Source organism: Dreissena polymorpha, chromosome 9 (assembly GCF_020536995.1).
Source record: "Dreissena polymorpha isolate Duluth1 chromosome 9, UMN_Dpol_1.0, whole genome shotgun sequence".
Classification (NCBI taxonomy): domain Eukaryota; kingdom Metazoa; phylum Mollusca; class Bivalvia; order Myida; family Dreissenidae; genus Dreissena; species Dreissena polymorpha.
In genome coordinates this window covers 25675705-25690504 of record NC_068363.1, presented here as the reverse complement: position 1 = coordinate 25690504, position 14800 = coordinate 25675705, and the positions used below count along the sequence as shown (strand labels likewise).

General features: G+C 32.6%; 2 protein-coding genes and 1 long non-coding RNA gene across 9 annotated transcripts in view; 1 reads left to right on the top strand and 2 right to left on the bottom strand.

Annotated features, from left to right (window-relative positions):
- Window positions 1-14800, bottom strand: part of LOC127843709 (endonuclease/exonuclease/phosphatase family domain-containing protein 1-like) — a 560124-nt gene that overhangs the window by 436038 nt on the left and 109286 nt on the right. The window lies entirely within an intron of this gene.
- Window positions 1-14800, bottom strand: part of LOC127843721 (uncharacterized) — a 238962-nt gene that overhangs the window by 147727 nt on the left and 76435 nt on the right. The window lies entirely within an intron of this gene.
- LOC127843705 (uncharacterized) overlaps window positions 1-14800 on the top strand; it is a 253090-nt gene that overhangs the window by 168804 nt on the left and 69486 nt on the right. Inside the window, exon 3 of one of the 7 annotated variants that reach the window (XM_052373436.1) lies at window positions 14504-14619. The exons of the other annotated variants lie outside the window; for them this stretch is intronic. The gene's annotated coding sequence lies outside the window, so the exon portion shown is untranslated. The remainder of the gene's footprint in view (window positions 1-14503; window positions 14620-14800) is intronic. 7 annotated transcript variants of the gene reach the window in all.

Below are 14800 nucleotides of genomic sequence, written 5' to 3'. Positions count from 1 at the left end.
TGTTACATAACTGGAATTATAACGCATAATGCACATTAATAGCAAACAAGCTTACTCTTGTAATCGGGATTGTGAACTTAATGTGTATGTGTCAGAAGTATGATATGATTATCATCCACATGGTTTTTTATATTTAAATGAATTATTGTCAAATTTTAAACCACTCCCTTTCATGGCAAGTATAATTTAATGTTATAAAACATACCGCTTTAAACTGTTGAGTTAATATTTCCTTTAACGTGTATTGGATTGGTTAATTATGTTAAGCGTATTTTCCGATTTACTGTTTAACTTAGTTTTCCACATAATCTTGTCAATTTGTATCAATATTTCTCCATAACAGGTAAATAGACCTTGATAATATTGATCGATTTTATTTTACAAAAGCGACTTTCATGTTCAATAGCACACGATTCGCTCCATTGGTATTCACAGCTTTAAATGCAATTTGTAAAGATTAACGCGTCTATAAATGTAAAAGCTGTGTAACCGGACACTGTTACTGGATTAACATGAAAGATAAAAACAAAACGCAATAATTTGACGAAAAAATAAATAAGAGTAAGTAATGCACTCACTAAAACAATTTAAGCAGCATTTGTGAATGAAATTAAGACCTTACTTTCATTACTTATAAAACATCAGTGTTGTATTGTAAACAATTCACATTACCATATTGTTTTAATAGTTGTATGTCCCATTCAAAGGCGCATATTCAACTTTTTTATATTGAAAATGAAACTATTTTAGACGGTTTAAAATTCATAAATAAACAAAAAAAGAAACTGTATAAAATATATTACATTGATATTTATTTTAAAATGGTATTCGTAAACTAATAAAATGCAATCGTCATTACGTTAAAAACACATTGCAAACACTTAAGACGGACAAAATCCAAGTGTTAATAACTTAATATTGTAGTAGTTAACAACCTTTTCCGGATGCTGTTTCTTGAAAGCATATTTTAAGCAAGACTCATCTACTCTAATATTGAATTATAACCCAATCCGCATACTATTACTTTTAACCAAAGTATAAAAAAATAGAGTCTACACTAGTATTACATGTATTTGTCTGCATTTGTTTGGATTATTTTATTACTTATGTTAGTGTGCTTTTAAACTTTTTTTTTGTAAATTGAGTTGTTGCAATTATTGTTGTATATTTAGTATATGAGAAAGTCATTTGATATGATATTGATTTCTCAATAAGCTTTGATGTGAAAAATCTATATTGAAAAAAAGAGTGTTTTTGGCATAGTATTCATATTATCCTTTTCAACTGAAACCCATATTTGATACCATAGGAAAATGACATCATGATGAGATTGAATGTCAAGTCATTCACCTCATATATTAGCGATATTGGGAAAACGACTGTTGAATACTGCTTCAGCTAGTGCCGCTTCATTAAAGCCAAAATAATTATCGAATACCAAAGACTTATTTGACAGAATATGTTTTGAACAAAGGCTTTATAAATTTGAACGGAAAGTTTAGAAAGAGCCGATCATTCGTATCATTTGAAGACATTTTCCCATTATAAATTTCTAAAACCATGCGTTCTCTTATTACACGGCTTCAAATTAACTCGGCATTCAATTCGGCGCACTTCATTCAATAGTGGTTGTCGGGTATATATCGAAATCTGCTCAGGTGTGTTTTTATTTATTTATCTTTAATAATAAAAACAACAATAATAACAGTAAAACTAAAATAATAATAATAATAAATTACAAATTATAAATAAAAATAATAATCATCATCATCATCATAATAGGGCAAATGTATTTTATTGTGACACTATTTCGGTAAAACAAATAGTTTTTAGTTGAAGGTTTATAAACATAATGAGCTATGTCATTATTTAACTTTAATGGGAAAGACAGCTCGTATTATCACTTGTCATAATTTAACATACAGTTGTCAATAGAGTAAAACATTAAAATGGAACATAACAATCTTAAATAATCATAATAATGATACGCAGCACTACAGGCATATCATATGGGACACATTTTAAACACTACCTATAAATGGCATGTAACATATGAGCACATACTTGTCACAACACAAGTTACAAAGTCATCTTGTTATTTACATTAACCGATATCACAAAAAAAATTGGCTTACAGTCATTTCAAAACTTTTAATTTTAGAATTAAACATTTTCTTTAACGAGTCTTTTTTTAAATATGAATATGATTGTTTTTAAAATCTAATCCTTAATGAATATGTGGAGGTACAAAAAATGTTGTTTCATTTTCAAAGCGTGGCCGATTTATATTTACTGAAAATGACGATAGTGTTTTGTGATTTAAGGTTTGTCTATTTGGTCAACAGGACTCTTTACCTTAAAGAAGCCATTTTATGACTTCAAAGACACGTAGGTTAGTGGCATTCCTATAGTAAGCAAGATTGATAAACTACTCTTCATATGTCGAATAAATCAGACACTTTGATTATACTCATTTTGAAATTAAAACGCGGTGTAGTTAATATATTTAATAATTAATAAATTCAGTTTGATTGCATTGCGCCGCTTTCAGTTGTCTAAGGATGTATGCTATCATCGATATAAAGGTTACACATAATCAGGGTTTAAATAAATAATTCATTGTCACGCTTCTGCTGTATACGACTTTTGAACCCGATTGATATTTAATAGGCAGACGACAACATTATGTTTGTGTTCAAGCTATAAAGTGACTGCGTACGAAGGAACCGACGTCATTCATGCTTCAAATGTGGTCAATTCTGCATTATTACCCGATAGCTCGACCCATTCTTTCAACGTTATACGAGGTTTAAGCAAGCTTTATATTGATTGGGTCAGCTAGTTTGTGAACTTAAATAACAATGATGTTAAGTTAGGCAGCTTATTCTGGTGTAATCCGGTTTTCGCTCACTGTTTAAATTGCTTAAGCTTGTAATTAAACACCTTGAATTGTATTATACAAGTGATTCACTGGCATCTCTACAATGCAGGTGTCGGCTTTTAAGCAGCATAGCATTAGTCTACTACATCATTTGGTTACAGCATGGCTAGATTACTATGTTAAACATATTCATATTAACATATTATATCATATGTGTCACAACACGTTCACTGAAATGAACTACACTTTTTACAGATGAGGGAAATGGTAGCTGTTTTGCAATATTGAAGATAACAACTTGATATTTGGCATGCATGTGCATCTCATAGAGCTCCACATTGTGAGTGGTTAAAGGTCAAGGTCAAGGTCATCCGTCAAGGTCAAAGGTCAAATATATGGGAGGACATAGTGTTTCACAACGACATCTTGTTTTTACTTATTATTGCGAAATTAACAGTGTTCATTTAACCCTTTTCCACTCAGAAGAAAAGGGGAAATGGCTATGTGCAAGCAACATAAAACCAGAACAGTCTGCAAGTAACTCACAGTTTGTTAAGGTTTTAGGCTGTTTGCTGCTCATCAGTTTCTAAGGCTTGAAAATGAAGACTTTAAAATGTGAATCTAATTAAAAAGGTCTTCAATTAAATTTAACTTTCAAAGGGACTACAGATGCGTAAACATACGTATGTAAGAGGTAAAAGGTTAAACACATAATAAAGAAGTATTTTGCATTTAATAATTATGTTTATTGTCATATTTTGGTTACACATTCATTATTTAGCACGTCTATATAATTCATAATGTGATATTTAGTTCATAAATGTATAACTAAAATTTCAGGACAGTTTTGCTATCAGCTGTATTTAAACTAGAATAGAGGAATTGTTAATATGTAGATCACAAGAGAACATATCGCTCATGGGTTGTGTGAATGATGCCGTGTTTTATACTACAAAACAAACAAGTTCGGATAGAGCATTTGTAAAAACAGTACTACCTAGTATGATACTGCGTTTAAATTTATGGAAATTGTTGTGTGTGCACACATCTTGTCCAGGTAATGCGTGCGTACATAAATTATCCTTAACTAAACTTAAATATTCAAAAACCTTGAACATGATTTTGAAAACAAACACATATATTTGAACATGTAAACATTCAGTGAATCAAGGCATACTTGTACACTTCTGACCATTCCAGTAAGATTTTCTGGTGCTGGAAATTGTGTATAGAAAAACCGGGTCTTTAAAACAAATGAATTAGTTTAGATTTTATTTTTTTATTAAAATATGTCAGCATGCTTTCTATTTCTAATTGAAAAAGACAATGCAGAATTAACTACATGAAATAGTTGTACACAATATTTTAATTACGTATACTTAATAACATACTTTACAGTAAGTTTGACATTTTGCAGTGCACAATACTGGTACATTTAAGGTTCAATGCCTTCAATAATTAATTGTATAAATCACCCGTGCCTTTATCGTAATCGCTACCCAACTCCACTATTAACGCTTGTGTGGTGCTCAATGTGGACACATTCTTTTAAACATCACACAGGAATGTTGCGTTATTGTGACTTTTTTGTTTCATTTGCATGTTTGTTTAAAATATTTCCACACATAGCGCTCTTCGTTGCAAATAGAGTTTCAAATATTCATATCTGTTTTGAAAATGTTTTGTTTTGATTCCAATTATAAACATAGTAGAATGTTTTAACATCTTTGTCAGGCGTTGCAAATCATTCGTTCCAAACATGCAAACATAAAATAACGCACGATTACCAATTACTGGTAAGCATGACATAAACCTAGGATGAACCAATTCTAGCTCGGTGAACAATCTGTATGCGAAATATATATTCAATAGACCCTATTCATATCTGAACTAATTAACCAATGACCGCCAATCCCAAGATACAAACAACTACTGTTATGTGCAATGGCGTTTTAAGAATATGTGTATACTGACAATACTATTTCTGGTCACCTTACATGAATTATAATTAATAATCTAAAGATTTAAAGACATTTGTATATGCACCTTTTGTTAAAAAGCAAATATAGACAGTTGGCAATTAGTTCCGAACATAAACTTTTCGTATGACCTTAATAAGTTGTGTTTAATAAATAACCAAATGTCGTCAGTATTTTACACGAATAGTAACGGGTGTTTCATAATAGAGCACTTCAAGTTTACCATCGGTCCGTCTCACTCCACGTCCGTCCGTTAAAACAAGATTTAAAAGATCGAAATAATGGTCAGAATGATGTATTGTCTGCCTTTTAAAATTGACATGTATAAATAAAAAAAGTAAATCCGAAGCATTTTTTAAAACGTCGATGCTACATTTTTTTTCTAAAGAAATGTGGCTTCGAATAAAAAAAGCTTGCTCTGAACGAAAATTACATAAAGGTAATATTAACACCACAACACCCCAAAAACGGTTTGCATTGCATACGTAAACCACTTGTTCTAACAATAACAGCGACATGCGTAAACTCCATTTTCTTTCACAATTTCTAAACACTATTGTTTAACAATGTCTTAAAGTTAAACCTAATCGCAGTTCGTAATTTGATATCAGGCAAACGTTGTACACAAGGTTATCCACTAAGAAAGTATACCATACCAATAATGTACGGCTCGCTTTTCCACCTTGATAACTGGATTGATTGTTAACATTCGCCTTGAAGATACTAATGCGTGTGGACGATCAGTATTGCACAATGTAAAGTTAAAGGAGGTAACTGCGTTTCCTGTTTAGCTTGCTCTATAAGTACAGTACAAATTTCATTTTCATAATATATATTTGCACTGATATGTTTTGTTAAAATGTTCTTATTCGGGTTCTTAATTCGTATATCACTTTGTTTAGATGTATGTGTTACGGAAACCGAACACGCTGTAATATATATTAATTTCAATGATAATATATGTGTCTTATACGAACTAGTTCTGTAACATTTTTGCGAGTGAGTCGTCTCAAAGATTCATTTACTGTTCGCTGTAAAGCAGCTTGAAACTGGGTTCATGGGGTAAAACACGTGTCACTAAGTACACTTAAAGAAACAGCTTTCAACACTATTGAGTTCAACTGTATTTTTAAATTGTCTTTCATCTTGGTTGGAATATTTGTACAAGTGATATCTCGATCGAGTTTGAAACTGGGTTGTGCGTGGTCAAGCGCATGGTCAAATTAAAAACATATCAAATGAACATCAAGAGGCACCATTGATCCACATATCTTCATGAAACTCGGTCAAAACAATGCGCTCACTTTAAAACTCGGTCACATGGTGTCGATCACTATACTACATTTACTACACACTCTTCATTAAATTTGGTTATACTATTTGTTCTAATGATATATCGACCCAGTTTCAATGCGGGTTCACGTAAGGCCAAAATTTAAATGATATATCGGCCTTATTCGACACGTTGCAACTAGGGTTAACAACTAGATCACTCGTTTGCAATTTGTATGTGCATGATCAGACAGGTTGCTTTAATCAAAACCCAACTTACTAGGTCTAAGATCAATGTCATAATTCAAGATCAGATGTCAAATAAGGTAATTAAGTCATCAGAATATTGTCATTAACATCACATTAACATAATTCAATATCAAACGTAAAGATAAGACAAACATGTGTTGTTTCAAATAGTTTTACATTATTTAATAAATATGATGGTATATCGCATTGATTAACCTGCTCTCTATGTTAGTATAAGAGAGACATTCATATCAAATTAAAATCCGAATTGTGATCATTATGCGTAGACAGAATGCAGTGCACATGAAACAGGCCTGCGGGTCTGAAATTCGTGTAACATAAACATGTATATAGTGATGTGTTTGAAATCCCACCTGTACACTATGTCTAGACATAAATCTTGTTCAGCATCCATTAATAATCGTGATAGGCCAACGAGTCGCCATTTAGTCGCGTGAAAGTCTAAGGTCAATTCAGCATGAACATTTCATGACCAATTTTGAATATCTACCCCTTATACATTTTTCAATTTGTTAAAGTTATTTAGCATCAGAAAAAAACGTTTTGACACGAAATGCCAATCACAAGAACGAAGTCAATGGGTCGTTGTTCAAATTCACATTAAATTAACACACATATAGAATATAACTATTCAAAAATTTTCCAGAGCTTAGCATTGCATAGCATGGATGTATTTGTATTGCTTGGAAGAAGTGACAATCATTGTTCGATGCCATGAAACAAACAAGAGGGCCCTGGTTCATATGTTCATTGCCAATTTGACAGTTCAAGTAAATGGTCAGCCCATTTATGAGAACATAAATTTATTCAGCTTTATTGGTTTTCTGAAAACTTGTCAGAAGTGAAAGTCATGATGAGACAGAGTGTCCCTTATACGAACAATGTTATAATAATAACCTATCCCTGAATTAGTTCATTGTTTAATACCTTAGCAGAAGTACCAGACATTGTTAGATGGAATGTTGACTGATAAATCAATCATGTATGTTTATATCAAAATAATAGAAAAACATAATATTGCACTGAAAAAGACTAATCATAGGTTACCAACCAGCAAGTACACACAAGAACCAATGAAAATAATTCAAAGTCTATAATCGTGTTTGAAGGTAAAATAAGAGAATGCAATTGAAAATATGTCTTATATTAAAAAATAATATTTATAAGCGGTTCATTGTTACATCGAAACTTATGTTGAATATAAAAACTTACAATACGCCATTCGGATTACTATGGATTCCGCTTAAAGGTTTTATGTTCTCAATAGAAAGGGTATTTCTCTATATAACAAGCGATTGCTCATTTAAAATGTCAATAATGCAGCCCCAATGAAAAGTCAGACACAGTTACATGACTACATTTTGTGAACTTAAATGCAGGCAGGAATTGAGATATATGCGTATGCTAAATTCAGACAAAGTTTCATTGCGCCGCAATGACAAAGGACTGTAAAATTTTTGCAAAACTGTTGTTGTCAATATAAATCATTGAACTTGAAGATGATAGGTTAAACCTGGAGATGTCGTTGCGTTTGAATATATGAAATATATATTAAAGGGAGATTATACGATTTTGTCAGATATTTTTGAATTTATATAAAATGTGTAAAAATCATATTATACATATATTTCAATATGAATTTAAATAAAAGTTAAGAAGAACGTGTGTCAAAATAAGCGAAACAATCCAGATATTTAATTCTGATATCGAAAATGTCTGTACATCATACATGTACTATGTGAATCTAAATTTAGTTTTACGGATCATTTTCATTTCCTGCGACGATATATATTCATACAACACAACACTCGAACACTAACTATTATCCTAATAAAAAGACGAATGCATTGGTTTCTGTAAGAAAATATGTACGAAATATCTTCGTCACAATCGGCTCGGGGCGCTAATTTGTCTTTGCTGCATTTTATAATTTCATCTTCAATGAATAATTATTCTTGCCTATGTTGTGTTATTGTAACATTTTTTTATCAATATATTACAATTGTACACATATTCAAATCGCATAATCTCCTTTAAAAATATATTGAGTACGTGTTGTTGATAATATAATAATTTGAAGTGATCTTAATGCCGAACCTTTTGACTTAAAAACGCACATAAAATCGTAAACATACTTAGTTGTTGAATAAATTAATGGTATGATTTGATATTTGGCGTAACACATTTAAAATAACTTCGCGGATCTTCATCAGCCATTAAACAAGGAAGCGATACTCGAAAGGGTCTCAACAAGCATGAGTATTTCGAAAAATAAGTTTAAGCGGTTAAAAGCTGTTTATAGAGCGTGCACGATTTTTTTAACTCTTTTTCTGTTTCGGTCAATTTGGTTTCCATGCATTCTTTCTACCAAATCGGTAATAAAAACTGCGTCTTCCTCCTCAGGAACAATGTGAAGTATTTAATCGAATTAACGATGTGTAATTAATTTGAGTCTGAAAATGTGATCATTTGGCAGATCATGACTATATTTCACAAAATTGTTACACGAATGCGCGCCTGTTACACGGCAATGCAACATTTATTTTCAAGAACGTATACCTCATAATTGTAACATTAAGATTTTAACCAATTAAACACCGAGTTTTTATTTTTATGAAACCAATAGTAGTAGTGATAAGTGATATGCTTTGCCTTAGCTCACTATATTGTTTGCGCAAACCATAATAATTATTCTTTACAAATAGGCATTACTCTGTATTACCCTGTTTGAAGCGTACACTTTCTCATGTCCAAGTTCCTGATAAATAGCACTGAATGTGCACAATCAAGGACGTAGTGTATGCAATGCACACTCTTAACTTGATCAACGACTTACAGAAAAGTTACAAAATAAGTGCATACTTTAAACCTTGTCCTTATTTCTAAGCTATGTTATAAGTTAAATATGTTTCGTATGTATTGTTACATATATATCAGAATGTAAATTTTTATAAAGACGTCCTGATTTAATTATTCAAAAGATTTGCAGGGTAAGGCAGGTTTAGGTTTCCGTGTGACATTCTATTTTTGATTGAATTGTTAAGATTGCGTGCTTAGATCTCTATCTTGTCAAATTTTAAAAACATAACGATATAACCTTTCTTTTTTAAGAATATGACAAGTCCTTTTCAAGATATATAAATTTCCTGTGGCTGTATGTGTCTCTTAAGTAAACAAGTAAAATAACTTCCCTTAATGAGTGTTAACTTCTATCATTTCATCGCGTTAACAATTGTGTGGGATACTTAACAGTGCGTAGCATATTCTCAATCCAAGGTACATGTCTGATCTGACTAACAGATGAAACATAAATGCTTAGCTTGGTTTAGAGCAATCTGTATTTGCTAGCACATGTATTATGATGCAGGTTTGATTTTATTTCAAATCTGGTTTTGCATGATTATTTACACTGCCATCATTGAAAGCTACTTCGATGGGAATTTCGCATGACAATAATCAAAAGTATAACACTATTCTGAGTAAATGTTGAAGATATATAATATCACTTTTCTCATAATTTGACCCACACGTTTGTTTGCCTGTCTTCCCATCCTGAAACTTTCCCAGCCTGTAACTTACATCGATGCCTTAAAGAGTTAAAGAACAACAGTTCACCTATATTGTTGTCATATGCAAGAACTGCATGGCTTCAAGGTCAATGTCATATTTAGAGGTATAATGTCAAAGGCTGTAAGGTCAATGTCATATTTAGAGGTATAATGTCAAAATACAGAACGTATATGTCAAAGTTTTGGAAGTCCGCCTCTAACAATTTAAACACACAAATATAGATTTTCAAATAATTTAAACATATATCCTATCTTCGAGTATGCGTTTTACACACAAATCAAGCTGCTTTAAAGATAAAGGTAAAAATCAGTTTAAGGTCGTGCAAACACTATTATTACTCAAAAAGGTATTGTATGTTCTATAACTTCTTTATTTATTGAAGATAATCATTCTACTAGTTATTTGGAACATATGTTTATTTATATGAGTCGGCTAAATACAGTTATGAATATCGTCAAGGTCGAGATCATAATAAAAGGAAAAGTTCATATACCAATAGTTGTTTTATACAAATGAAGTGTGTGTTATTAATGAATTTCGAAATAAGATGGAAAAAACTAGGCTAATTACATCGCTACCTTGAAAGTCATACTTGATCATAGAAAGCAAATAAAACGTTGATTGTTAAACCCTCACATACGCGTCAACGAGAATGTTTTGCTTAATAAAGAATCATATCCAAAATACATGAGTGAATTGAAATAAGCTGTATCAATTAGCTTTTCGATTACTATTATTATTTAGCATTTGCTCTCCCAAATTGTAAATTAAACTATGTTGCATCTGTGGCCCAATATTGTTTTGACAGTTCTTAATGTATATGTATTCGTGTGCAGTGATCGGATATGTGCTGTGTTCGGATAAAATGTCAAATACAGATCCATTGTGTACTAAATTTACATTATGAAACGAATAGTGCAAGTTAAACCTTCCAGAATCAGTCGTTCAACTTCTTACCTCTGTGGTGAAATTGGTCATGGTGCACTGGTATTCTGTACTGGTATTCTTGAACTCTGCTATCAAAGCTAACATGCATAGAATTATTTCCTTGCCTGTGGAAAGTCATAAATGTACAACGATTTATCAATTTAAATTGAATGTAAACCATGTTGACCAATGGTACGTTTTGAACTGCTAGGTCCGAGTGACAAGATACACTTGTGGATCACTGTTCTAGATAACGTGAAATATGTCGGGGAATAGTAGTAACCTTTAACTGCTAGTGGTTATGATAGCCTCACTGTTGAACAAGGTGGTTTGTCAGCAGTTACCTCGTTTTCATTCTTTTTGTTTTGTTCACGATACATATAGGATGTTTAGTCAGATATTAAGTTTTCAGTTTTCCAGTACACTGAGGAAGTTTAAATAAAACTGTTTTGTATTGTATTAGCAAAATATATAGAAGTGCTCAGTTCCATTTTTTATAATTATCATGAGAAAATGTTTATATTCAATTCATAGCGTTTTTTTATAATATGATGTGGAAAGAAGTCGTTGCACAATTTTCAGTACTCATTATTCCATATATCAAACTAGAAATTATGCTATTCGAATAGGAATGGTTTGGAGTTTGTTTTGGTGTGTGAAACGAATTTCCTCGATAATTTATTCCAACTTTCTAGACGCCTGTCTATGAATCGGTCACAATCTTCGTTCCCACGCGAGAGTGCCGGCACTTATTATCACACTTAAATTAAATAAAATTATTCCAATCATTTTTAAATCCCCTGTGGGCTTATAAATCAATAATGATGATATTTAAACCAAAGCCCGCGAAAGCGACCAAATTAAAAGGAAAAGGTAATTAAAGCGTAGCTTCTTAGTAATCGATAATTTCGCGAGAGAATAAAACAATTGTCTTATGTCACAAAATCAATTACAGTTGGAACGATAGCTTGACTATAATGGTTAATTTCATAAATCATATTAACGAAACACCAAATACTGTATATAATATTGTACAAATATTCATAAACATGTGTTTTCACCCAACGAAGAATAAAATATATCATAGTTAATCATCACCACACAAAAATGACAAGTTCAACGACAACTAACTACCCAGAGACTTTCTAAATTCAAGAACTACTTTTCCTGCTCAAATACATTTAAAAAACATTTACAACTAGCAAATAATAGTTTATTTTAACAGAGCCGGTTGCTTTTTCTGGTAGCATTCGAACCAATATTGTCAATGTATTGTCGATTTAATAAAACAAGTATAACACACAGCCCTTGTCTGCGATTAAACTCACAATAGCTTCTATCAAAACGACACTTTTCGAGATCACGCTATCATGTTAAACAAAAACATTTACGTAACTTGCAGTTGGGGGATAAATGTGCTTTTACGAACCGAGAGCCGTCACGTCTCTCTTTAGAGACTACATCAATCTCAAAAATTATTTTTAGGAGGCATCGATTTCCTTAACAGGCGAAACATGTAATAATCTTCATTTCGGGAACCAAATTGGCAATAATTAAATATGGCCAATCAATACTTTATCAAAACAAGCCGTGTTCGCGTAAATGCTAACTTATTACTTATAATAAATAGGTAATACATTACCGTTCATGCCCCGTATCGCCTCTTACCAAAATAATTAATGGAACGCAAAACTATTGATATCTCATAAGTTGCAAAAATAAGATATTACATGGCGAATGTTGCTCGTACTTAACTTTGGACAAACATATAAACGATACCTTTTATATTTCTACACACATTACTTAATTGGGTCTCATACACATATGGTTTGTCCAAATGGCGAACAACTACTGGTTATAAAAATATTGCAAAATATAAAAACAACAGAGGCGTATCCAGAAAATTTTCAGAGGGGGGCTCAACAGGAGAGGGTGCGGGAGGGGTGTCCCCTTCCGTCGACGAATTTTTTTAAAATGGCACATTGAAATGATGCGATTTCCTGCTATCTAATCAGCATTTTGCATGATAAAAGTGCATGTAAAACGAATAAGAACTTGAGTTCACACATCAAGTGTGACAGACACACGGACAGACAGACACACAGGGGTAAATCAAATGTCTATTAAACCACAAAAGTGGTGGGAGACATTATCTTTATCCATAACTTTTTCAACAGAGTTTGATGGGTTGACCTCCTATTTAACCTTGTTGGATATCCTACTAGGTCAACTTAGGTACAACATTAAAATGTTTATGTCCATGTCCCTATGAATGGAAAGCAGGCACACAGCGGACAACCTGTCCTGACCCATTGATGATCTTAGTTTTGTCTTAACAAGTCCTTGGGCACTGATACTCCTTTCACACTCGCATGATGTAACAGGGAACACACATGATATGGACAAAACAGTGTAAATGATGGGGTACAGCTGGGAATCACAATGTGCAACAGAGCCCTGAAGGGTAGTAGGTGGGTTGGGTACACCTTTCCACCTAGCCTGCCATAAAAGTGCAACTCAGCAGGGAGGGACTGAGGGGAAGGTTGATCATCAATGAACCATTCAAGGTCACTAGCACTGACAGGAGAGGCGCACATTTGTTAAGGTATAAACTTCAATCCTATGGCTGCCTTAGTCTGCAAATCACTGAATCGGGTGTCCATTTCGTTCACAAAAGTGTTAACAAAGGGAGTCGTTAGGTTTCTGTGTAGTTTAATTCGGGTGTTGCTGCCTCGATGTTGTCACGCTTTAAGAAAATGATTTAGTTTCATATAGCAAAGTAATTCTTCATTTTTGAGTCTTTTTTAATTTTAAAAAGTATGGATGAACATCAAAGCAGTTAGCCCGATTTGTAAAAAAAAATAAAAAAAAAATAATTGCCATTCATTAAGTGTGCAGTTGAATTTCACTGGCAATAACTTGTTACTCAAAAGGATTATCACTCTAAAGAGCTAATACCAATTAAATTCATCAAAGAAATTACCGAAAAAATAATTATGATTGTCCATTGCGTTCGTCTAAACTCTTTAATTGCTACAAATTGAAATATTGTTTTTCACAAGTCTCATGCGGCAGCCATTTGTGAACATTTATCTATAGCTAAATGTATGGATGAATTTCATTAGTTGAATGTATCTTCTTCAGCCAATCAAATAGCGCAGTTTATTACTTACAGTCAATGAACCGTGCACTTTAGCTGACGAAGGTTAGATCGTCTGTACACATGCCTGGGGGCTAATCACACAAATCTACAGCTGTTTATGGCTTAATTAGGGACAAATGACAGGAAATACACAAGTGGATTGAAACTGTAAGGGGCTCATTTTTATTAAAAATCGTGTCTAGCCAGCCAGCTGGGGGGGGGGGCTTTAGCCCCCTAGCCCCCCACCTAAATTATTGTTACAATTATCACATTATGGAGCATTCGGCATCAACCATAAAAGGGCACATCGTAAAGCAAAGTTCTGCTTTACGAACAAACGTATTCGCTTTTCAATGTAACTTAAATCTTTTGAACATCATGCACAAACTATTTAGCGTTGAACTGTTTTGATGAATCAAAAAAAACAGTTGCGTAATTTGGTTTTTCACTGCCTTATTGCAGACAATGGAAAAGAGACATTTCAGACAATGGAAAAGAGACGTTCCCGCAAAATTCATGCAGGTTATGGCGGCCATGTTAGAACTTCTGGAATAAGTTGCGAAACCTTAACAAACAATGTAAGTAGCTCTTTAATTATATAATGCATGATCATTGTTGTGTCTATCAAAGTTACGCTGGTATTTATATGAAATGCCAAATCTTAAATCGCTTATTTAAATGCTATTCCCGAATTTCTATTTTTATATAATTATCGATGTCTGCGAATCCAACTATGTTGTAAATATTGTCAGCTTATAC